The following is a 27,276-nucleotide window of genomic DNA, read 5'->3' on the forward strand; positions in this document are numbered from 1 at the left end:
CCTGAAAAGTAGCCACACCGCAGCAACTGGGCAACAGAATATCATGAAGACCTAAGGTCCTAAAAGCATATTGGGATAGAACTGAAACAAATGAAACTGTGAAAAGGGAAAATTTAATAGCCCTTCACATTTGAATAGATTTACAGTTTACAAAGCTTTTGTTTTCACATACAAAGTTTCCTGATTTATGTAGGCCAGAGTTTAAAACAAGGGTGGGGGCAGCCCCGGTGCTCCCTGCATGGAGCCTGCTTCTCCCTCTGCCTGTGTCTCTGCCTCTTTCTCTCTGTGTGTCTCTCATGAATAAATAAATGAAATCTTTGAAAAAATAAAATAAAAATAAAACAAGGGTGCATTTATCATTTCCATGCTTCTTGTACTACTAGCCTCTGAAAATTGCTAACTAAACACAGCTTCTTATCCTGATCTAGAAGCCCTGCACTGAGCACTGCTTCATCCACTGAGCATGCCCACTTTGGGTGGGACTCACTTCTATTTCCATGGGGCTACCATCTTCTCCAGAAACAACTGGTGAGATCAATTCACTAGGGCCCTCAAGATGACAAAGCTTCAGAGTTTTGTGGGAAAATGGGGAAGATCACTTCTTTTTCCTTTTTTTATCATAATCAGGTAGAGAAGTCCCAGAGCAATACTGCATGAGTCCTAATATATTACAGGCTCTTTAATGAAATGCCTATGTCAATTTTTGCTCCCAGTTTTCTATTTTGTTTGAAGACAGGCATAAGTCTGTTGGCAGGAGTGGATGTGGAGTGATGTCCTTTCCCACTGCATCATGTTCCTAAATGGAGGACCTGCACTAGAGTAGTGCTCCTGGCCTTTCTCCACAGGAGGAAGAAAATCTTCACTCAGCTCAACACTTCTTGCTTCTCCCTTTGGGACAGGTCTTCTGTAAGAAAACAAATAGTCTTAGTTCTATATACTATGAATTTTGTAAATGCAAGTCCCCATCGGAGGTGGTGTGCTGGATTTGTTTAGTGCTGCCTATGACTAGGTAAATCTAGCTAATTCAGGGGTACAGTACTAAGAGTATGTTGCTGTACACATAAACTATGTTCTCCAGACCCAACAGTTTTTAGGAATAAAGATAATATTGTTGATCTTCATCTCTCTACTCTTTTAGTTTCAAATTCAGCTGGAAAGGAGGTATTCCATTTCTTGGGCCCACCAAATTCCACAGTCTATGAGAACTAAGTTGGAGAGAGTTTCCAGTGACAGACTTTCCTTAAAACTACTGTTCTTCTCCTGTCACTGTATTCTTTTCACTGGGCTAATTAGCTGCCTATAATTTCTTAGGGGAATTAAGGTACAATGACATTTGAATTGGTGACAATGACATTTGAATTGCTGTGTTGAGCTCCTCATTTCTTGCTTCCTCCTTGCCTTCAGTAATATTTTATTAAATGAATGTTCTGTCCCAGGCACCACCCTGAGCTCTGGCAATGCAACGGTGAACCAGAGAGACATAGCACCTGCTATCATGACGCTTACAGTCTAGTAATCCAAAAGACATTAATGAAATGATCACCCAAGTCTTAGAATGTATAATATCAACAAAATAAGTGCTGAAAGTGCCCTGAGCTCTGATATAGTCTGAGGGACCAAGGAAGGCTTCCCCCACAAATTATGCTTTAGCTGAGGTTTGAAAGATGAGCTGGAGTTCACAAGACACAGAGAGGTGGGGCAAGAGCCAGAGAGTATCTTAGGAAGAGTAAAGAAACAAGCAAAGGCCCTTTTTTGCAGAGAGGTAGTGTCTTACTAGGTGCCAGAATTTGCACACATCTGTCATTTGAATTCTCTCAACAGTCCTCCCTACCAAGTAGCTAAGAACCCCATTTTACAGATGAGGACATTGAAGCACAGAGAGTTACTAGCAGCATGACCCCGGGTAAGCATAAGAGCTGGCATTTAAAGCCAGAATTGAACGCCTCTAAGGCAGTGGTTCTCAGTTGGACCCCTTCCCCTCAGGCACATTTGGCAATATCTGGAAACAATTTTAATTGTCACAACTTGAGGGGTGGTGTGCTACTGGGTTGAGGCCAGGGATGCTGCTAAAATCTTACAATGCACAGGACAGGCATCACAATAAACAGTCTAGCCCCAAATTTCAGTAGTGCCAACATTGAGAAGCTCTGGCACTATTGAAATTTCAGTTAAGCTCAAACTCAAGCTTTGCACACATTTGTCTTTCCCCCAAGAGGTTTCTCAGTCCTTTGTGCAAATAGACTTCTGGTCAGTCAGCTCCAGTTAGCTGTACATGCCATAGTGAGCATGGACTGGACTTGAGCAGGGACCTCTGCAACTCAGCACACCAGCTGGTGATGCTCACCAGCTTTGTATTATCAATCCCATCTCCCAGATGAAGAAACAGAGCTTAAATAACATGCCTCAAGTCACAGAAACCGCAGTGACAGAGCACACGAGTCCAGCTCTTTTCAAATTGGATCTGATGCCATTTGCCCTTCATAAGGGCAACCCTTCAAAGGACAAATTCTTAATCTCAGCTTCTTCAGCTAAAACTGGCGAAGGCTGGAGATGTAGGTCTGGATCTGGACTGCTGGAGTGCTATCAAGTGTTTATCAAGTTGAGTGCCTGCATTATTTTTTTAAGAGTTTAAAAATCAGCCCCGCATTTTTCAGCTTGAATTCTCTTGTGAGGCTCAAAGCACACCAGACACACAATCTGCTGTTTGTGTAGAGAATGTGTCAGGAGAGAAAAGAATAGCACCCACATGCGAGCATCTGCTTGAAAAATCCATCTCACCATTAACCATACAATTGAGTGAGAAAAACATCTGTGCCTGCTATTGCAGATGTAATCATAAAACCCAAATGCAGCGATGGAACAAACTGGAAGGGGGCAGAGGACAAGAAACAGGAGAAACACGTAGCTTTAGTGTCAGAAAGGGATAGGTCTGTGTCTACACTTCTGCATTGAATACTCTTGCCTTCATCTTTCAAACACTACACCATCTGTAAGAAACAGCAAGATCGTAAGCAGGCAGATTATGCAAGACAGCTCCAAGGAAGCAATAAACAAGGCAGAGGAATCCCAGAGACTGCAAATCAACAGCAAAAAATATACCTAACTCTGTGTTGGTGGCATTTCAGTGTTAAGGCTGATGACTTGGAATCATGGAGCTGGAGAATGTAAAAAATGGCAAAGCCAAAGGGCCTTCAGAGATCAACTAGTTCAAGCCCCAGTCTTACCCATGAGGCCACTGTGGCCCACAGAGGGATGTGACTGCCCAGGGTCACACAGCTAGTTAGTGGCAGATGATTCTGGGCAGTTCTGGGGAAACATTTTTTTCCCATACTGGCAAGAGAAGGGGCACTTCGCAGAACCTTACAAATAGCTGAGAACATCAGCTTGAAAGCATAGCTGCATTGCAGCAATATAAATGTACACTTTGATTCTGGGAGCCAAAGCCAATGCTGATTACCCATCTTTGTCCAAAGTGCTGAGGTGTAAGTCTGCCACTCGAAGTGCAAGAGAAACACATACTAGATCTCAGCAAGTGACACTGCACATCTGCTTTGAAAACATCCCAAATGTAAATGTGGCCCTAGGTCTGCTGGGCTGCCCGTCTTAAAGTAGCACACAGTGTTAATCTAAAGATGGGAAGAAAGAGCAACCAACCAGGCCCATGGCACCCCATGAAGAACCTACATCCAGGGAGTCAGGATGGCTTTAGCTTCTGGTTCTGCCTAGAACTAGCTATATGATCGAGAAGCAAATAAAGACCACTGGACTTGAGCCCTTTAAAACCTTCTCTCTTCAGGGTAAAAAGGATAAGAAGAAGCAAGAGGAATGGAGAAAATAGAGAAATGTATGGGAAGAGGTGGTGGGACACAGCAGGGTAGTCCTCTCTCCCTGCCCCTTGGCCTCAATTAGCAGCATAACTAGCAATATTTTATGGAGCCCAGACAATGCCCCTCTTAAATCTGGTCTTGGCTGCATCATTCGATGGCCATTTGTGACTATTTTTTTGGGGGGGGGGATATCTCTTCAAATCTTTTGCCCATTTTTATTGGTTGGTTGTTTTCTTATTAATGAATTATAAGAGGTATTTATACATCCTAGATATAAGTACTTTTGTCTGATGTAAGTGCTATGAATATTTTCTCCAAGTTTTGTCTTTTCTTTTTATCAACAATACCTTTTAAACAATAAAAGTTTAAAAAAATAAAAAATAAAAGTTTTAAGTTTTAATGACATCAAATTTATAACTTTTTAAATATTTTTGTGCTTCTTGTGTTCTATTTATGAACTTTTGCCTACCCCAAAGTCACAAAGATTTTCTCCTGTCTTTTTCTAGATGTTTTAGAGTTTGGAGTTTTACATTTAGGTCCATCTAGAATCCATTTACATTGATTATCTATCTTGAGTTGATTTTTACGTGTGACATAAGGTAGAAGTTGGTGTTCACTTTTTTTTTTTCCTATATTGATATCCAGTTAATCGGGCACTATTTTGTGAAAGACTATTTTCCCCTCCACTAAATTGCTTTGGCACCTTTGATCAATTGACCACATATGTGTGACATCTTTCATTTTTTAGCAAATTTATCCTTCAAGGACATAATCAAGAAGGATTTAATCTATGTGTACATTTGCCCTAATTATGTCTTGGTGGGGCTCAACTCATGAGGTCTGACTGTCTAGGACTTAACAGTTTTGCCCACAGGTGAAGGAGAATAGGACAGGAGGCTACTCAGAAGAGTAATTGGAACAGACACATACAATTGGGACAGTCCTTTTCTGCATTTCACGTGCATCACATCATTGATCTTTCAGAACAACCCTGTGAAAAAGCGATCAATATGATCCCCACGATTTAAAGTGAAGCTCTGAGAGGTTATCTTATCTAAGGTCACACAGAGCTGGAGGAGTTGGAATCTGAACCTGGACTCTGATGCCAGAGCTGTGCCTTCAGTTACTGTTTTCTGTTGCCCCATTACTTTTACCTCCATAATGCTTGATGAATACCAAAAGGTTCAGTCTTTCTACATTGATTACTTTTATTTTTATGTTTAATCTTTATGGTCTTTAACAGCTTTTGCACCAGTGCTCTTATTTGGTGTTTCACAACCTAGCAAGACAAGCAGAAGAGTTCCTACTATCCTCATTTTACTGATAAAGAAACTGAGAATCCCGTGGAGATAAGCGACTTGTCTAAGTTCACACACCTAGTATGCAGTGGAGCAAAGACTAAAACCTAGGTCCTCTGATAACCTGCTACTTGTTTTCAAATTAAAAGCCATTGATATAATAATCATCGTGTCTTAATATTATGTCTCACCATGTTCAGATGGAGCATATAGCTTCACTAAGGTCTCTAAATATTTTCTTTAATAATTCTTTCCCCAAATTGTGAGCATCCTAGTCTCACTCTCTGGACCACTGGTATAGAGACAGCTGCTCCCATGACCTTTCAAATGATGTCACTTTAGCAGGCTTTTAAAACAGAATGGGCCAAAGAAAAATTCCTGAGAGGAAGAACATGTTACCTTGAAGAGTAATCAATTACGTGAATGGTTTCCCTGCCTGTTATACCATGGATTATGCTTTCATTTTTCATATTAATGTTCTTTATGTTTTTCAATTAGTCACGGCAAATTACCTGTCCTTCGCCTTGGCAAGGGCAGCTCAGTGGTCCTCAGTGGAGTATTTTCCAAGTTCTGTCTGGTGAATTCTTGATCAAATTCTTCTTGCGGTGTTAATGTGTAATTTTTTGAATGAATGAATGTATTCCGTTTGACACCATCTCATTCATGTAGGAAATTGCCTATTGAATAAGGAATCGGAGAAATCTGCCTTTCTTTTTTTGCAATGGTGCATTGTAAAAAAAAATTATTTTAGCTTTAATATAAAAAAAAAGAATTAGAACATTAAAGAAAATTAAAATTCGTCTAATATTTCTTAGTCCTTCTAACAGAGAAGGCTTGTGGCGTGGAGCATACAAAACAGCAGATACTCCAAAATCCGTGTCTACCTCCGTTTCTCCCTGCTGGGTCCTGGCAAAGTGCCTGCCCCTCCTCTGCACTCCATCCCACTGCCTCTCATATTTCCCATACCACAATACCTAACTATCTGCATTTTAATAGCCTGTTTAATAGTCAGTTCCTGCCCCCTTCCCCTGAGTGTGTGAGATGTTCTGGGACAGGAATGATGTCTTAATCAGGACTGAATCTCTACCTCTTCACACACTGCACAGCACAGAATTAAGTGCTTAGTAAGTTGTAGTTTCTTACTACAGCTGAGTGAACGAAGCCATTTGCCTTTGGAAAACACAAGTACATGGTTGTTAGCTACAGCCTTATCTCACGAAGTAGGCTTTCCTCAGTCTGTAATTTAACCATTATGTTGTATTTCCACAATCCTCTCTGAGTGGGAAAACCAAATAGCTTCTCTGACCTTGAGGATCTCATAGTCTAACAAAACTCTGGCGAATGTTACCTTTCTAAAGGCCATATGGTAGCCTCCCTTCAAAACACTGTCGGAGCTACCATTTTCCTTTTCCCTTGATGTGTGAAATCATCTTTAAAATCCGCAAACTCCTTCAAATACCTCTAGGAAGGTGCCTTAGAAATCAAATACTTTGTTCTCACAGGCTGATAAGTTCTTCAGAAAGACAGAATATGGTGGGAGCAGGGGGGATGCCTCTTCCTCAGACTAGTTTCATTATATTTTGTAGTATTTTTGGCTGGAGGGTGCACTGTAGAAACTACAACTCAAGGCCTACCCACAATTATATCTTTGGTCTTCACCAGAGAATAATTTTAACTGAGTTCTTTTTTTTTAAAGATTTTATTTATATATTCATGACAGACACACACACACACAGAGAGAGAGAGAGAGAGAGAGAGGCAGAGACACAGGCAGAGGGAGAGGCAGGCTCCATGTAGGGAACCTGACTTGGGACTGGATCCCAAGACTGCAGGATCACGCCCCGGGCCGAAGGGCCACTGGGGATGCCCCTAGAGAATAATTTTAATGTCTTTACACTCCCTTCCTTTCCTAGTGTCATTTTATGACTTTGGGGAGGGGAGAGAGAGCCTCTGTGGACTCTGAGTCTCCCTAAAGATCTCTGAGTCATTCTTAAACCAGTATCTTTACCACTGAAATTCTTCATTGCTATTAATAATTCTGGCAGTAAACCAGGGTGGAGAGTTCTAAAAGAAAATGCTATTATATGTTCAAGCTTTAGGTTAATTAAGCCAAACAAATGATAAAAAAAAAGTAGATCTGAAAATATCTCTAATTTTTACGCATTATGCAAACAAATGAATACAAATAATATCCAGAGTGAGTGCTCACTTGACTTGAGATACAACTAAACTGCAAAAGGCCTGAAAAAGAGCCTATGAGGTCTCTCTTTCCAGAGAAGTCTTTAAATGACACTCGTTGCTGGTGGAATAGCGTGTGAAAACCATCAGAGGATAGTAGGATTGAAGAGCTGGAAAAAAAAAAAAGCTTGAAAGAATGTCTGTTTTCCTCGGCTTCAGTACAATGTAGGATCAGTGCAGTTTGGTACAATGCAGGATTATTTGCCCTTCCCTAGAACTCTCCAGGAAACAGAAATGCCACATAGCCCTCGGTCCCCATTCTTGCAATTTAACACATCAACAAGGAAAGTTCCTTACTATGACTAAAGAACACTTTCTGTTTTGCTTTAATGTGATTTCAGTTCCTTTTATTGTGATGTTTTGCTGCAAAGAATTCAACAAATCCCTATTCTTTTTATGGAAAATTTCCATGCCCTTTAAAACCATAAATAAGAGATGCCTGGATGGCTCAGTTGGCTAAGTGTTTGCCTGGAATCTAGCCCCACATTGGAGAGCTGGCTTCTCCCTCTCCCCCTCCCCTCTGCTCATGTGCTCTCTTGCTCTCTCTCACTCGTTCTATCTTAAACAAAAATTTTTAAAAAACATAAATAAGACGACTCTTATCCTCATAATCTTGATTAGACAAAATCTATCTAGTTCATTTTATTCTTATTCCCTTTAATTTTACTTCATTATTCCTATTTAAAGACCAAAACAAGAACAGCTCCAGAATCTACTTTATTCCTGGTTCTCAGAACTACTGGAGACTGATACAGACTGGATCCTTCACCCACAAAGTCACTATATCATGCCCACAACTGCATGTAAGTAATTGCCTGGTTTGGAAAAAAAATTCAGATATACAAAGAGTCCTGGAGAGAGGCAGGCTGTCTTGTGTGTGTGTGTGTGTGTGTGTGTGTGTCTGTGTGCATGTGTGTGTGTGTGTGTTCCATTAAGGGTTAGAATTGAGTCGACATGCAAATTTTGTAGCATTAACTCTGAAGTGGTCAATTTCAAAAATGAAAGAACTTAAGGGCAGCTAATTTGGAGATATAAATCTGATGAGAAAAAATAGGATTTTTCAGATTCCTAGAGAAGGCAAATCCCTATCAGTCGAAATGCCCACCAGACAGAAAGTTCAACAGTGTAACACAAATGTGGCAGAGTAGAAAAGAGGGAGCTAAGGTTTATATTTTGTGTGATGTTGGATACGTCTCTTAATCTCGATCATCCCATAGTAAATACCTCTCGGAATGGTGTTCCAGATGACAGTTCTTCCTCTGGGAATGGCCTCAATATGCAGGGATGACAGGCCACTAGTGTTCATGTTAATACTTTGAGATCCTGATCCCTTTGCCATGGTTATTTGCTCCAGGGGCGGGCGCAGGATCCAAACCAAGTAAATACAATTCTTTCAGGATTGTAAATCTTGAACAGAAAGGCACAATGTACTGTTTGCAGTTTGGTGTCGAGTCTTTATTTGATTTCATTATGCCTAGCCCATCTGCAGTTAGTTCTTTACCTGTCTTTAACTTGACATTAATTGATTGATTGATTGATTGATTGATTTCCTTCTGGACAGGATCTTTGTCATATGTCCCCCTATAGGCAAACAAAAAAAAATCTTTTATATTGATGTAAATATTCATTAGTTTTATTATGATGGTGAAGTCAGGAATGTATCCCTATATCTAAAATCATCAATTTTTGCACTTTAAACATGTACAGAATATTATATGTCAATTAAACCTCAATAAACCTGTAAAAAATAGTTATGGAAGCCTGTTGGAAAGAGTAATTAATCTTGACTGGGGTGAATATGGGAGAGATTTGTTTCAGATAAGAAAGTTTTATGGTTTTCCAATTAGCTCCAAGGACTTTGTGCCACTCTCACTGTCTTCCTCCAAGGGAAACTGCTCTTTCTGTAGTCTCTGCTAATAAAAACGTCAGCAGGCTGCTTCTTGAGCAAGGGATAGTACTTACTGTATCATCACTGGACCACCTGACCTAAGAATGGCTAATCCTATTAGGTGATTAGCTAGACCAGTCAAATTCTTTCCAGCCAGAAATTGATTGGATAATAAGGTGATCTTCTTGTTGGTAGCAGGAGAAAATGTTTGGAATGAAGAAAGAAAAATCAAGATGCCATGAGAGAAAGAGAGCCCTGCATCTACAATGACACCCAGACAAACAGAGCATCGGATCAGTTACTATGGCAACTTACAATGACTCCATGATTTAGGGTAACCTGAGTGAGACTGTAACTTTCTAATTAAAACACTTGAATCATCCTAACTTAGCACTGCATTGTTAAAATGCCCACTTGGGTCAGGAGCAGCACCGGATCTGATGAAATGTTTCTCTCTTGTCATTCCCACTTCTTGCCAAATAAGGACAGTTCTTTAGCAGTGGCAAACATACTGGTGTCTTGCAGCTTTAAAGAAATGTGCCCCAAGTGACGCTGTACAGGATTATTTTCAAGCAAGTTGTTTTAGGTCACTTTCAGAGTAGATATTCCAAATTCACCTGTTTGGCTATGAAACAGTTTTATTCCTTTTTTGGCAGGGGGATAGTGGTGGACCAATACTGGATATTCTATTTGCCCATTTTCTGACCTTCTCTGCCCTTCTTTAAGTCCTGGTAGACTGACATGATTGACTGGCTCATCCAGGCTCCATTTGGGAGAGCCTCTGGGAAGCTCTTGCAGAACACTGGTCAGAGGGAGGAGGAAGAGTTGAAAGGGGGTGCTGTTGGTCAGGGCCTGTCTCCTCTACCTAAGACTATAGTTCCTATAGGGCCCCTCTTCGATAGCTCTCTCTGTATTCCATTAATGGTTGCCTTCCTTGTCCCTTTAGGTTTAGGGATGATAATGGCTTCCACCATTGCTAAAATCTATGATACTTCACTATTCCATATTGGTTACCTTACTTTTAAGTAGTTCTTTTATTAAACTCTTTTCAAATACTCCTTTGAATATGTCATCTCTTTCTAGTGGGATCCTGACACAGGGGGCTGTTCAAATTTAACTGTGTAAGTTTGGAACTTTTCTACAAACCTTCTAAGTGACAGTAAAGGCCAACATATACCTCCTATTATAGACACAAGGAATCTGTTTGCCTTTGTATCTTTTATCTCTAACACGATATCTGGCATAGAGCAGATGCTCATCAAAAGTGTACCAAAAGATATATTTTAATGAATAAATGAATTTAAATTCATGTGAATTCTGCAATTAATGCTTGAATAAAGGTTTTCTGATATTTTACATGAACTATTCTAATCTGTGACAGAAAACCAGCAGTGAGCAACCTCAGTAGTAATCTGAGGAATGCAAATTAAAATAGCAATGCTGTAATATTCTGCACCTATTAAATAAACTAATTTAAACTATCACACCAAATGCTGGTATTGTAGCAAAACTGTATATTCAAATACTGCTGCTGGTAGCCATATAAATTCGCATAGCCCATTTAAAAAGCAATATGGCAATATTAATCAAAAACCATAAAAATGACCTAGTAATCTCACTCTTTGGGATTCACCCTAAGGATATATTTGAAGAGAAGCAAAAAGGCCATATGCACGAAGATGTTTAATGAAACAATACCTATAACATCAGGAAAATGGGAAACAACATAAAAGGCACAATGTGCATTCCAGTGCATCCACCCAACGGAACCCTCTGCTCCCTCCCAAGAAAAAATGTTTCCTATAGAGGTGACAGCAAAAGAGAAGAGAGCTCCACATATAAAAAGAAAGAGCAAATCTGGGGACATAGGTACAAACAAAGAGAAGACAATGTGAAGACACAGGGAGAAGGTGGCCGTCTACAAGCCATGGAGAGAGGCCTGGAATAGACCCTTGCCTCATGGCTTTCAGAAGGAACCAACCCTGCCAATACTATGATCTCAGAGAACTATAAGAAAATAAACCTGTCGCTTAAGTCACCCATTCTATGGTATTTTGTTATGGTAACCCTAACAAACTAATACTGAAGCAAAATTTAAAATTGTGAGTGTGCTGTAACTAGCAAAATATAGCTATGTGTCAAGAAACAAAGACAAAAAGTGAATATGCAAAAACAAAAATGCCCTAAATTAGTTATGGTCATGGGAAATGTGTGATTCCTTTATCTTGTCAAATGCTACAATAGCTGCATTTATCCATTTAAAAAAACGAACTAGGGGTGGTGGAAGGGGAGGAGGGCGGGGGGTGGGGGTGAATGGGTGATGGGCACTGAAGGGGGCACTTGACGGGATGAGCACTGGGTGTTATTCTGTATGTTGGTAAATTGAACACCAATAAAAAATTAATTTACTTAAAAAAATAAAAATAAAAAATAAAAATTTCCCATCATCTCTGGCAGATGAAACTAGAAAAAAAAATAAAAAATAAAAAAATAAAAATAAAAAATTTGCCACAGGGAGGGAAAATAAATGTGTATCAAAGATTTATTGCAGCAGCATCTATGAAAAACAGATTTGGTGGCAGTAGACTATGTACTTATGATGAAATGTATCCTAATTTTCTCTCTCTCCCTCTCTTTCACACAATTCCAATAGTTTTGCATGCTGTACTTGTGTAGTCATTTGGTTTTTTTTTTGTTTTGTTTTGTTTTTTGTGTAGTCATTTGTAAATGATGATGATCTGTTGAATGGCAAAAACATTTAATTAACATGTATGTTGTACTTCATATTTTTTTTTCTTCTGAGGAATAAAGCTTTATTCCTTTCTCCTGAGGAATAGGCTGGAAACAGTTGAACACTTCATGCTGCTGAACCGCAGCTCTACAGCTGGACCTTGTCCCTGCTTAGCAACACTCTTAGGCATCCCTAGAGAATTTTGACTGGTTCTCAGCTTCTTCAGACCTCTCCTTTGAACACCTGGGGTCATCAGCTTGTGTACCTATAGAGTCAGTCGTTGCAAACCAAATCTGACCTCAGGCAGAGAATTGTAAACAAGACAGACATTTTAGCAAGGTACCTTATTGTGAGTGCACCCGTAACCTTGTGTTACAGCCGTCTCTCATAATTGGATCTTGTCTTTTTTGTGCTTGAAGCTATATATTAATGATGTATCAAGTACTTCAGCCCCCTCAGAAGCCCCTGTCTTATTCTCTAAACCGTAATCTAGAGTTTGTGATCCTACTACCTTCAGTAATGCTATCCTATCTGGTCTCCCTCATCCTGGAATTGCCCCTAACTCCAATAGCTACCACCAAATCCATTTGAAGACCACCTGCAACCTGAAAAAAAAAACAACAACTCTGAATCCTTAAAATGCACATGCATGAATTCCATGCTCTCTTCTCTGGGAGTGGAATCCATAAATATGCATTTTATAAGCTTCCCAGGTTATTCTGAAAAACACTTGAGTTCAAGAACAATTGTTCACAGCAGCTGGAAAGATCTTCCTAAACTTCAAATCTGACAGACACCTCACTTCTCTGCTTTAAAACCTTCAATTTCTCATAACATCCAAGTGTAAGTCCAAAACGCTTAAGACAGTTGGCAAGATCTTCCAGGATCTGACTCCTGTCTGCTTGTCCACCCTCATGTCTTTCTGCTCCCTGTTGGCCCAGTGAAACTCAAATGCTGCAAGTTTTCTGTACCTACCATGCTGCTGTATGCCTCCATGTCTCTTCTTAGGCCTTGTCTGCTTGGTGAATATCCATTCTTCAAAACCCTACTCAAGTGCCCTGTACCAACACTATAAAGCCTTTACACAACACACACAGAGTCTCCAGACAGTTAATGCTCTTTCTATATCCTTGCTATGTATGTCATTCTTCTGTTGCATTTAACTCAGAGAAATTCCATTTCTTTTATTTATTTTTACAACTCTTCTACCCATCTCCTGTCACTACTCCTCTCTCCACTAGGCTGTGAGTTCATAGAAGGCAAGGACACGGTCTTAATCTCCATACTCAGAGCAACTTACACATAATAGGTGCCTTATAAATGTTAACTAGAACACATGAACACATTTGCACTCTTTAAAGCATGCAGATTCCAGTAAAACTCTTTCTGTTATGATAGTTAATTTCATGTGTTGATTAGCCACAGGTTGCCAGATTAAACATTTAGGACCTGAATAGAACAAATGGTGGAGGAAGGAGAAATTCAACCCTTTTTCTTTCTGCCTGGTTACTTGAGCTGGGACATGGATTTTCTTCTGCCTTTAGTGCTCCCAGTTCTTAGGCCTTTAGGCTCAGACTAGAGTCTGCAACATTATCTTTCAGGATATGTATATATCCTGAATTTATATATATCTTCCCATTGTTTCCATTTCTCTGGGGGAACCACTGAACCCTAATACATCCATGATACACTAATCCGGGAACAATTTTCCAACTATCTTGCCTTTTGGATTGCTACTTCATGCATGCTACTTCCTCTCCATAAAGTTTACTAGCTCTACATGACAAAATTAGATTTATTTTTCAAGTGCGACTTCTGGCACACAGCACATCTCTTTGCACCTCTATTGTTGCTATTATCATGCTCGGTTTAACATCACAGTTGATTGAGGACCTATAGTTTTATTCAACATGTGTTCAAGGATTGCCACATAGTAGGTGCTCACTGGGTAACTATCAGATTAATTACTGACCATAGACATGGTGTTCTTTTGCAAAAGTCATGAAATCTTATTTGATCAGAAACCTAGAAATGGTTTCCTTTATTCAGCAAAGACTGTAAATAGTATGTAACATTGATTTTATTTTTTTTAGATTAAACTGTGACATTGATTTTCAAGTATTTTGCTTCCCCTTGTCAGTTCTTGATTAGATGGTTCAATGTAATCCATCATTTTGGTATTTGATCATTTTCAAAATGAATTAGTTCCAAGTCTACATGGTAAACAGGTTACTATTCAGGAAGCGCAAATAATTCTGATTTGAAAAGTGATGCCTTTAGATGTTATCTTGTGCTCTTTAAAAGATTGAGATAAAATATTAAACTTCATTTAACTTGTCTCACACCAAAAAGTGCTTTGGGATGAAAGGAAGAGGGTGGGAAGGAAGATAATTAGCATTCCCTGAGATCCTGTTATGTTCTCATTGTAACACAACAATATGGGTATTACTGTCCCCTTGAACGTTAAAGACAGTGCAGCTATTATATTAATTCCCATTTTGGAAATGCAAAGAAAGCAAGTTAAGGAATATGAAGTATATTTCTATCACTCAACTCAACTAGAAGAGGAAGGATTCAAATTTAAGTCTGGCAGCCACTAAGACTGTACACTTTCCAGTAAACTAACTGCATCATCTGCCTTAGAGCTATTAAGCCTTTCCCAATAGCAAGATAAACAATGAAAATAAACTGTTAAGTAAAACCTTTGCCACAGAGAGATAAATACCTGATCTTCTGTTTATGTTTTCAACTTTCAGTCTGAGCTATCCATTCAACAAATAGGTATTGAGGGATTCTCCATGTGTATGCCACTGTGCTGGGGAGGTGGGGGTACAGCAAGTTGAGAGACTAGCACAGTCTCTGCATTCAAGGAGTATACATTTGAGAGGGAGATTTTAAACAATAATTACAAAGCAAATCACTCATTACTATTTTCAGTAAATGCTACAAAGGAGAAGAACAGGGTGTTGTGGATCATAGACATGGGCCTGACCTCCTCTAGATGTCAGAGAAGGCTTCTCTGAGGATGTATCTTTTAGAAATAAGATTTGGAGGTGGCAAAGAGTTGACTAGGCAAAGGATGGAGAGAGAGTTACAGACAGTGGGGACAGCGTGTGAAGATCCTTTGAGTCAGGAAAGAACACCGAGTTTTAGGAGAACTGAAAGAAGATAAAAAGACAGACAGAGGTAGACATCCTTAGCCTCTGCAGTGCTAAGCTTCTTCAAGTCAGAACTGGGTCCAGCCAGTTAGTGAAGAATATGTCCATACTCAGTTGCAAGGAAAACAGGGACAGCTGGTGAGATGAGCAACAAAGTGGGTACATGCCACAGTTCGTTTACTCTGGAAAACAACCCAACATGGCAAAGAATTCCAGGCCCTTCACTTCTGAGTCATCAACACCATCCTGTGTTCCCAGGGAACTTCGAGGCTCTGCTCTTGTATTTGAGATGAGAGCTGCCCAACTTCCTTCTTATCATGCCTATTTTTTAACCTACTCAGAGTATCTATCACGTGAACTAAACCTAGAAGGGTTACCTCCTAGCTTTGAGCTAAGTAAACTGTTCTCCAGAAGTTTTCTATTCCTAACTCTATTTCTATATTCTAGCCAGGAATGGTAGATGCAATCTCTCAGGGCCACATTTAGTGTAAAAAAGACACAATTCGCTGAAGAATTTTATTGTTTTCTGAGTCTCAGTGCTCTGAACAATAAGGAAATCAATAAAGTGCTGGTTTATGAGGATTAGAGTATAAGCTGAAGTTGATCAAATTCTCAGGGAAGTCATCTAGAAAGAATACATTTCGATAAGTTAAAGTTGTAAGTCAAGGCCCAACAGCAGAACAAACCGTGTAGCCTTTCAGGCCAACCAATTTCCAATTTTTATTCTTGAAAAGTAGTGTAAAATGATCATTATAAATGAAAAAAAACATGACATGAGTAATCATTTTTCTTAAAATTCAAGAGGAAAATTAATTCAAATATTGCTCTACTTGAAGTGCACAATTAGCAAAGTTTTGGAATGGCCCCAAGTGACAGCTTCAATCTTAGCTCTTCAAATAAAAGCCAACATATTTTTAGACAGAAGAACTGACTAAGATGTAAGTGGCTCGCAGTTAAAGTAATTGCATATCTGGTGGTGGTAAGTGAATTATAGAAGTGACAAATGCTATACTTAAATAATTTCAGGCAAACAACATCTCCCTTCTGCACAGAACAGATTCAAAAGAGCAGAAGTCAGTAAAAACATCTGCCTCATTTATTCTGTTCTTGCCTGCATGACTGAGGCCCAGTTCCCAGTTTGAGCTGGAGTTAGCCAAGCACACGATACGGACAGCAATGCCCTCCAATCACCATCCTGAAAACAGCAGATATGTGAAGACTGATTTCTAGCAGCAGTCAGCTTACTTTTCTTAAAAGTGAAAAAGTGATGAAAGTATTTTGAAATGTACAACATTTAACCTTGACAAAATTTTTTCTGCCAGTTTCAGTGGAAAAGGACTCTACTGTCCAAGAAATGGGAAGAATACCACTCTGCCTGGAATGCTTGTCATTGCCAACTCTCCACGTGGGTATCCTTTCTGTCCTTCAGGGCCCATTGAAATTCTACTTTCAACCTTTGTCATAGTGAATTTCCCCTTCCCTTGCTTTCTATAATCCTCAGTTACATGCTTGTAATTGTAATGTTGCATTCTTTTAGCTATGCAAGGATCCATCTCTCTTCCTAAATAATTTGCTAAGTTATAAGGTACTAGAAGACAGGTGCCCTGATCCCAACTCCACCTCCAATATCTAAAATAGTTTTTGGCACATAGTATCATTTAATAAGGGCTTTTTGAATTAGATTCCAGGACTTAAAAATCTTCCTTAAGCCAATCATTCTGAGAATTTTGAGGTAATACTTGGAAAACAGGTTGCATCAATATGTGCAGTGAAGAGACTATTACTGAACTATTCAATTGACCCTCTTAGTTGGAAACCAATTAGCCATGATCCAAGTATGCCACAGTAGAAATCAAGGGGTCTACGTCCCTGAGTCTTTGTCAGTCGTGTTCTTCTAGAAGCTGCTATGTTTGACAAATTCATGGTTGGATTGGTTTGGGGACTGTTATGCCACCCATCTGGTAAACAGAACTTCTTTGTCAAAAGAAGACAAACTGGGGTGCCTGAGTGGCTTAGTAGGTTAAGCATCTGTCTTCAGCTCTGGTCATGATCGTGGGGGTCCTGGGATCAAGCCCCTCATTGGGCTCTCTGCTCAGCAGGGAGTGTGCTTCTTCCTCTCCCTCTGTGTTTGTGCTTGCCTGCTCGCTCTTTCACTCTCTCTCAAACAAATAAAACCTTTTTTTAAAAAAGACAAATTCTAATTCCTGGATATTTTGGGGGAGCAAATAATAAAAATTACAAAAGAAAAATTCTGGATCTATCTTTATTTAAGTTCACAAATATTTATTCCTTTGAAAGTGCCAGCCTAAAGACCTCTTCTAAGTTGCTCTTTAAGAATAATTAAGAATATAAATTTGTTTGATGTGTATTTTTTTATTATCACAGTCATTGCATTGTTTCCATTAAAATATGCAACCTGATTATTGATTAAATGCTTGTTTATGCATTCAGCTAAGCTAAGTTATGTAGCTTCATCATCAACTTCTGCAGCTGGATCTCTGAAATATGAAATTGGATCAGCATGGGATAACTTTTTGTTAATAAAATATGCAGAAAAGGTAGCAAAGTGTATACCCTGAGTATTAAACTTGTAGACTCTCAGCATAAAAGTGAGACTATGTAAGTGCAGAGCAGAAGTGATGAAGTGTGCCATATGAGCCACTCGTTGTGCAGCATAATTCACAAATTACAGCCCTTTGTCACTAAGCTTATCTGGAACGCTACAAAACTGGATCAAAAACAGAAACAGATACCTGTCCATATGACATTTATGGGTCTTGCAGAAGAGAAAGTTTTTTCAATCTCATTTCTTTCCTCCTGAGATTTTACTTAGCAAAATACACTTTAGAAAACTGGCAAAGTTGTATCTAAATATATGTACAATTTAGCTACATTTAGACATCACTCAGAAAAATCTTAACACCTTTATGAAACTCTCTCTTTTTGATCAAGGGAAGTAGAAGCTTTTCACCTCTCCACTTTCTTTTTTCTTCTTTTTTTTTTTTTAATTTATTGATGATAGTCACACGCAGAGAGAGAGAGAGAGAGAGAGAGAGAAGTAGAGACACAGGCAGAGGGAGAAGCAGGCTCCATGCACCGGGAGCCCGACGTGGGACTTGATCCCGGGCCTCCAGGATCGCGCCCTGGGCCAAAGGCAGGCGCCAAACCGCTGCGCCACCCAGGGATCCCCACCTCTCCACTTTCATAAGGAATTTTTTGAAGGTTATTTTGTCAGTCAATTGGAGGCTGTAGTCTAACCAACTATTCTTAAGTACATGCATTTTTTCCTCTTAAGGTTCAGTACACTGTGGGACCAAAGTACCTTAACACAGATATGGGTCTTATTTACTCATGGAATGAACTTGGGGACAAAGGAAGCAGACTTCTTTCCCTCTCTCATCAAAGATATCACTCTGCCATCACCACTTTCCTTTGACTTCTGGCTTGTACTTATGTACCCTTAAGATATACAAACAGTTGGATGGGCAACTAAACATTACCCCAGTCTGAAAATATTTAGGAGTACAAATAAAATCCAAGTATCTAGCACTTTCTTCAGTCTGGACAATCATATTACAACATTCATATCCTAGGATTCACATAATCCTTTTATTTATTTATGTACTTTCCAGCTTCATTGAGATACAGTTGACATTTTGCATTGTGTAAGTTTAAGCTGTGCAGTGTGTTGATTTGATACATTAAAATATAGGAAAATGATTACCACCATAGCATTAGTTAATGCCCCCATCCCTTCACGTAATCACCATTTCTTTTTTGTCATGAGAACATTTAAGATCTACTATCTTAGTAACTTTCAAGTATATAATACAGTGTGATTAGCTATCATTGCCATGCTGTGCATTAGATCCCTAGAACTTAGTTAATCTTTTAAGTGGAAGTTTATACCCTTTTAGCAATATCTCCCCATTTCTCACACTCCTCAGACCCTGGTAATCACAACTCAACTCTCTGTTCCTTTGAGTTTGGCTTTTCTAGATCCACATTTTTAAAAATATTTTATTTATTCATGATAGAGAGAGAGAGAGAGAGAGAGAGAGAGAGAGAGAGAGAGAGAAAGAGAGAGATAGAGAGAGAGAGGCAGAGACACAGGCAGAGGGAGAAAAAGGCTCCATGCATGGAGCCCGACGTGGGACTTGATCCCAGGACTCCGGGATCGCGCCCTGGGCCAAAGGCAGGCGCTAAACTGCTGAACCACCCAGGGATCCCCTCTAGATCCACATATAACTGATAACATACAGTATTTGTTTTTTACTCTGATTTACTCATTTAGCATAATGCCCTGAACATTCACAAATGGTAGTATTTCTTCTTTTTTATGCCTAAATAATATTTCATTGTATATGTCTACTGCATCTTCTTTATCCACTCATCTGCTCATGGACACTTAGGTTATTTTTATATCTTGGCTATTGTGTATAATGCTATAATGAACATGGGGGCATAGACTTCTTCTTGAGATTCTATTTTCCTTTGTTCTTCTTTCTCTAGATTGCTTATGCTCTTCAGGGTTTTTTTCTGGCTCCATACAAATTCTAGTATTATATTTTTCTATTTCTGTGAAAAATGTTCCTGGAATTTTGATAGAGACAGTTCATTGACTCTGCAAACAGTTTAGGGTAATATATTAATAAATAATAGGGTAATAAATCTTTTAAAAAATAAACTGTTGTAAACTTTATTTATTTATTTATTTATTTATTTATTTATTTATTTATTGGAGTTCGATTTGCCAACATATAGTATAACACCCAGTGCTCATCCTGTCAAGTGCCCCCCTCAGTGCCCGTCACCCAGTCACCCCATCCCCCCGCCCACCTCCCCTTCCACTACCCCTTGTTCGTTTCCCAGAGTTAGGAGTCTCTCGTGTTCTGTCTCCCTTTCTGATATTCCCCACTCATTTTCTCTCCTTTACCCTATAATCCCTTTCACTATTTTTTATATTCCCTGTATGAGTGAAACCATATGATGATTGTCCTTCTCCGATTAACTTACTTCACTCAGCATAATACCCTCCAGGTCCATCCACATTGAAGTAAATGGTGGGTATTCATCGCTTCTAATGGCTGAGGAATATTCCATTGTATACATAGACCACAGCTTCTTTATCCATCATCTTTCGATGGACACTGAGGCTCCTTCTACAGTGTGGCTATTGTGGACATTGCTGCTAGAAACATCGGGGTGCAGGTGTCCCGGCGTTTCATTGCATCTGTATCTTTGGGGTAAATCCTCAGCAGGGCAATTGCTGGATTGTAGGGCAGATCTATTTTTACCTCTTTGAGGAACCTCCACACAGTTTTCCAGAGTGGCTGCACCAGTTCACATTCCCCCCAAGAGCGCAAGAGGGTTCCCCTTTCGCCACATCCTCTCCAACATTTGTCTTAATTTTCCCCATTCTCACTGGTGTGAGGTGGTATCTCATTGTGGTTTTGATTTGTATTTCCCTGATGGCCAGTGATGTGGAGCATTTTCTCATGTGCTTAGGAGCTGCCAAGTCTCATACCATTGTGATTAGAAAAGATACTTGGTATGATTTCAGTTTTCTTAAATTTGCTAAGATTTGTTTTGTGACCTTTCCTATGTTTTATTCTGAAGAATATTCCATGGTCCCTAAAAAGAATGTGTTTTCTACTGCTGTTGAATGGAATGTTTCGTGTATGTCTGTTAGTGCCATTTGTTTTATTTTTTAAAAAAGATTTTATTTATTTATTCATGAGAGACACAGAGAGAGAGAGAGAGAGAGAGAGGCAGAGACACAGGCAGAGGGAGAAGCAGGCTCCATGCAGGGAGCCTGACGTGGGACTCGATCCCGGGTCTCCAGGGTCATACCCTGGGCTGAAGGCGGCGCTAAACCGCTGAGCCACCCGGGCTGCCCAATGCCATGTGTTTTAAAGTGAGGTTTACATTCAGTGTTTCGTTGATTTTCTGTCTGGATGATCAATCCATTGTTGAAGGTGAGATGTTACTAATTACTGCTATATTGCTGTCTATGTCTCTCTTTAGGTCTGTTAATATTTTCATTGTATAGTTAGACACTTTGATGTTGGGTGCATGTGTATTTTCAATTATAAAGTTACTCTTGATGGATTAAACTATGTTTTATCCTCCAAGCTGATAATAATTATTGTGTGTGGTATCCTTCCCTAGCTAAAATGAATTCCAAATGAAGACAGGAAAAGCTCTACTAATCATTTGTTGTGTGGTGATATGGTTTATAAGGAATGTATATGTGATCATTTGCTTGTTGACGTCTATAGGCGTCTGTAACTACTTTGGCAATGTTGTTATAATATTGTCGGGTGGAACCCAAGTGAATTTTGGATTCTTTCATATTAGCACTTTATCTATGCTATGTTATACTTCGATTATATTTTAGTTATTATTTTTTCCCCATTGGATTGGGTACATGTATTTCTTTTTTATTATTATTTTTATTTATTTATGATGGTCACAGAGAGAGAGAGAGGCAGAGACACAGGCAGAGGGAGAAGCAGGCTCCATGCACCCAGAGCCCGATGTGGGATTCGATCCCGGGTCTCCAGGATCGCGCCCTGGGCCAAAGGCAGGCGCCAAACCGCTGTGCCACCCAGGGATCCCGGGTACATGTATTTCTACTGGTACCTGAATAGCACCATTCTGGTGCTCCTAATACTTGTGTAAGGATTAATTGAAAGATATAAGTGTAGATTTGCTGTTTTATTCCCTACTCCCCTGCTTGGATAGCCTGTCCCAGTGTGATGATAGACATGGAGATCCATGCAAAGAGCAAGCTACCTAAACTGTTGTGAACTTCAGGGGTGCCTGGGTGGCTCAGTCAGGTAAGCATCTGCCTTTGGCTCAGGTCATGATCCCAGGGTCCTGGGGTTGAGCCCCAAGTCAGGCTCCCTGCTGGGCCTGCTTCTCCTTCTCCCTCTGCTGCTCCCCCTGCTTGTGCTCTCTCACATGCACACCCTCTCAAATAAATAAATAAAATCTTTTAAAAAAATAAACTGTTGTAAACTTCATATAATATATCAGGAGAGTATGTCTCTCTTTTCTCAGTTCATGTTCCCTAACTTCTAAAGTCTCTTCGTAAGTAATGATGGCAGAGTAGACCAGTAACATGGTGTGTATACATAACTTTTATCTAACACCGATTCCACCAAAATTAGAGAAGCAACAGTGTAGAAAGTATGTGAAAGTTTAAGCCCAAGTTAACTTTTATATTTAAGTCTTTCTTCACCATTTTTTTTGCATCATGTATGTCTCTAAAATTTCTTTCCCAAACTTCCCTCAAAGAGGAACTAGCTGGAACATGTCACTTCAGCCCCAGTTATTGTTTATTTTATTTATTTGTACTTTTCCTATTGCAATGCTATTAACATAAAGAAGGAGACCTAGTGCTAAAGTAACTAAAAATGGACTATGGTCTTAGTCAAAGACCTTGTACTTTATCTGTTAAGATTCTTATTCTGCTCTTGGCCATCAGCATTCTTATCATTAGTAGAACTCAAGCCATTATTCCACTCTGTCTTTTACTGTGTAGGTTTGTCTCTTTCCCTCAAAGGTCTCTCTCTTGCCTGAGGTTTTGACTAACCTAAATAGCTTGCTTTCACTTCATTAATTTAAGTCCTTCCACTTCTATGAACTAACCCAAATGCCATTCTTTTCTTTTAGTCGATACTTTTCTTCTCTGATCTATAATTTCCACTTAATATTAAGTACATGTGCTGAACGAAGAGAGATCTGAATTACTAGACTCTGTACATTTCATTTTAGTTTTTAATAAATACAGTTGCAAAATAACAAGACCAAAAAAAATCAAAGGCAGGAAGAAAGAGCCAATAATGATAAAAGCAGAGAGTAGTAAAGTGGATAACAGAAATGGGCAGTAGTAATTAATAGATCAAAAAATGGTTATTTCAAAATTCCAGTAACTTAGACAAATCTCTAGCAAGTTTAATCTATTTAGCATTAGCAGTGAAATGGTCGAGGGGCAGGTTATAGCCACTGTACTACATTTTTAAAACAGTACTCATATATAATGTTTAAAGGTATAAAGTTCTCAAGGAAATAATCATTTTTAAAAACAAAAATTAACACTTGGTTCAAGAAGTAAAAAATCTGCAAGAGACATGGACTAAATGGAAAAAGTTGACAAAAAAACTATCTATATGGACAACTGGATAAAAAAGATGTTCTATACGCACGCGGGCGTGCACGCACACGCACACAGGATGGAATACCTCTCAGACATAAAAAAGAATACAATCTTCCCATTCGTAACAACATGAATAGATTTTGAGGGGATTGTGCTAAGTGAAATAAGTCAGACAGAAAAAGACAAATAAGGTATGATTTTACTTATATATGGAATCTAAAAAACAAATGAACAAGCAAAAGATAACTTATGGATACAGAAAGCAGAATGGTGGTTGCTAGTGGGGAAGGTGCTTGAGGGAGAGACAAAATTGGTGAAGAGTGTCAAGAGGTACAGGCTTCCAGTTATAAAGTAAGTCAGAGGAATGTAATGTACAGCACAGTGACTATACTAAATTTTTTTAAAAAATAAAGCTCCAACAAACTGGAGATTTCTCTTTTTGAAACTGTAATTTCTTGCACTTAAAATAAAATTGGACAATTCTTTCCTACTGCAAAAACTTTAAAAACAAAAGAACTACCTCAATAAAAGCACCACATTCCTATTGTTTTACAGATAGTTTGTTTCAAATCTTCAATAAATGTGTAATTTCTATGCTGTTACACTGTTTCAGAACATATGAATACATGTATATTTTCTTTTCAAATTTGAATAGATTATATAGCATAATAAAGTCCTGGCTTTGGAATCAGGCATATCTGAATTCAGTTCCTAGTTCTGCCAGTTACTAAAATTGTGTGCGTTTGAATAAGTCAGCTGACTGCTCTGAGCCTTATTTTCATCATTCTTAAATAGAGATTACACCTCTCTCTGTCTCTGTCTCTCTCACGCATACACATTCTTACCTCCTAATGTTATTGTACAAATTAAATATGTAAAACATTTTACCTTTTTGCCTAGATCTGGTAACAGTTTAAAAGGAAAGCAATTTTTATTAACAATTCCATTTGTTAAGCTGATAAAACCTTATAGTAAAACCTGACAATGCTAGGAAAAGAAAACTACCTATAGATTGTACTTACGAATTCACATGCAGAATCTATGGTTATAATAGCAAGTTATATCCAGCAGAATATTTTTTAAAAATCTTGCCAGTAGATTTTATTCCAAAAATGACTCAATATTAAGAAATCTCTTAGTATGTTTTATACCATTGATAGGTCAAAGGATAAAAGCCACATTATCATATTAATAGATGCCAATATGTTAAAAATCCAAATACTATTTTATAAAAATCTAACGTCTTTTTCTGATAAGAAGCCTGTTCATAAATAGTAAAGATACTCTCTTACCACATTTTTCTTAGAAATTCCCAAATCAAACACTCATCTAACTTCATATTAAATGACCAAACAATTAAGAGATTAATATTAAAGCTATGGTGGGAAAGGCCATCATTATTTCTATTATTGTTTGATACTAACCTAGAATTTAGAAAAAGAACCCAACCAACACCATGATCTTGGTTCCTAGATTCCAGTAACCTTTATATTTACTTCACTCTTTAGACCTTGTCATTATCAGGACTTGGTCCACTGCTGGCATCTTAAATTCATATATGCAATTCTCTAGCCATTATTTTCTACCACTCCTACTCTCTTATTCCATTATTCCCATTCTACTTGTTCCTTAGCTTCCTTTCAGTCCCCCATTTCTTATCCTCTTCCATTTCTTCCAATCTTTTTACCTCTTTGCTGGTTGCACTTTGTTCAGTATCTAACTTAGCTAAACCCTGCTGCGTATCACTGAAGCTGTTATCTTGCTAGCATCCTCCACTGCTTTTTTGCTGTGTCTCTCCAACATAGTTCCAGACCAAACGAATTCAACCACCTGCCCTCTTTGTCCCCTACATACATAAGCCCTGCACTTCATGGTTAGGTGCCACCACAAATCCATGGTTGGCTGGACCGCCAACACTGCTTGGAAGCATGTCTACATGTTCCTGACAGATTTCTCATTCTCACTGCCTATTTTTCTTTCTTCACAAATGATCTTATTTCCTACTTCACTGATGAGTTAGAAGTAATCAGTAATCAGACATGAAAAGCCCTAAACCTACACTCCTTCCCATGCAAGATAAATTTCTACATCTAAAATCTTCTGTATCGTAAGGGTATCAGTAATAGCTAACAATTACTAAGTGCTTATTGTGTGCCAGGCCCTGTGTTAAGTGCTTCATGTATATTATTTCACACAATCCTTCAACAACCCTATAAGTTAGGAACTATTATGAGGTCCACATTACAGGTCAGGAAAATGAATCCCAAAATGATCAGATAAGTTGCCCAAGATCACACAGTTAAGAAGTAGTAGAGTCAGTGATGAAAGGATAAAGAAGATGTGGTATATACACACACATGTGCGCACACACACACACACACACACACTGGAATATTATTCAGCCATCAAAAAGAACAAAATCTTGACTTTTGCAATATGATTGGAGCTAGAATGTATTTCGCTAAGTGAAATAAGTCAATCGGAGAAAGACAAATACCATCTGATTTTACTCCTATGTGGAAATTTAAGAAAACAGATGAACATACGGGAGGAGTTGGGAAAGGAGAGAGGGAAACAAACCATAAAAGACTCTTAATGATAGAGAATAAACAGGGTTGATAGAGGGAGGTGGGTGGGGGATGGGCTAAGTGAGGGATGGATATTAAAGAGGATACTTGGTCTGATGAGCACTAGGTGTTGTATTTAAGTGATGAATCACAGAATTCTGCTCCTGAAACCAATATTGTACCTTATGTTAACTAAAACTTGAAGAAAAATTTAAAAATAGAAGTAGTAGAGTCAGAAATTAAGCCTAAGACTGGTGTACTTCCATGCCTATGCTTTTCAATAACCACTCTATCATTTATCAGTTATGAACTTTCCTCTTTGTCTTTAACATTTTCTCCATTTTGGCACCTTACCTTTATAAATACATTCAATCCTATCTAAAAAATGCTTTCCTATAGTGATCTTATATTTCACTCTACTCACTGTATCCACATCCTTACTTCCCTTTGCTCCAAGCCCAATTTTTGTCTGCTTAGATTGGCACTGTCCAATAGAATTATGTGAGCCATGTGTGAGCCACACGTGTACTTTTAAAATCTCTAGTAGCCATATTAAAAAAGTAAGAATAAGTAAAATTATGGTTAATAATATCCTTTAATCCAGTACATCCAAAATATTATCATTTGGATATGTAATCAATATAGAAATTACTAGAGAGGTATTTTATATTCTTATGCTAAATCTTCAAAATCTAACGGGTGTTTATACTTGCAGCTGACTCAATTCACAGTCGCCACACTTTAAGTGCTCAGTAGCCACATGTGGCTAGTTGCTGTTGTACTGGACAGTGCAGACCAAGTATACTCCACAGTAACTATGTTTGAGGTGGTCCACACTGATTACTTACATGCTAAATCGAATGAGCATTTTTAATATCTTATTTGACTGTATGTTATAGAACAGTTAAGACAGTTAACTAATTCCTTCTTAAACTCTCTGCCTTTAGCTTCTTTTGAAAAATTTCCTCCTACCTATCCAGTACTTCTTAATATCATTTCTCTCCTCTCAAACCTTAGGTTTCAGTTTTCCCTGGGGCTCCATCCTTATGCAGAGGTCTACCACTGGTGGCCCTTGGACTAAAACTTGCCGGGTATTCAAATCTACCTCTATTCTTTACTGCCTTGCTGTTCCCAAGACAGCATCAGCATTACATGGAAAATGATTAGAAATCCACAATCTCAGGCTCCATACCAGACCCACTCACTCAGAATCAGCTTTTTGATAAGCTCCACAGGTGATTCACATGCACATTAATTTTTTTACTTTATTTCTATTTTTTTAAATTTATATAGTGTAACATATAGTGTATTAGTTTCAGAGGAAGAATTTAGTGACTCACCAGTTACGTAGAACACCCAATGCTCACTACTTCAAGTGCCCTCCTTAATGCCCACCACCCAGTTA

General features: G+C 38.7%; 1 long non-coding RNA gene across 17 annotated transcripts in view; it reads left to right on the plus strand.

The window, feature by feature from the left end:
• The window catches only part of LOC140628694 (uncharacterized), a 262,851-nt gene that overhangs the window by 55,225 nt on the left and 180,350 nt on the right, over window positions 1–27,276 (plus strand). For 5 of the 17 annotated variants that reach the window (XR_012026703.1, XR_012026702.1, XR_012026704.1 and 2 more), the window contains one exon: window positions 16,463–16,545. The exons of 6 other annotated variants lie outside the window; for them this stretch is intronic. This is a non-coding gene — a long non-coding RNA (uncharacterized lncRNA). Of the gene's footprint in view, window positions 1–8,050; window positions 8,167–9,446; window positions 10,308–16,462; window positions 16,546–27,276 lie in introns of those variants that run through there. 6 more of the 17 variants (XR_012026698.1, XR_012026706.1, XR_012026699.1 and 3 more) reach the window with 2 other exon arrangements.

Source organism: Canis lupus, chromosome X, assembly GCF_048164855.1.
Source record: "Canis lupus baileyi chromosome X, mCanLup2.hap1, whole genome shotgun sequence".
Classification (NCBI taxonomy): Eukaryota; Metazoa; Chordata; class Mammalia; order Carnivora; family Canidae; genus Canis; species Canis lupus.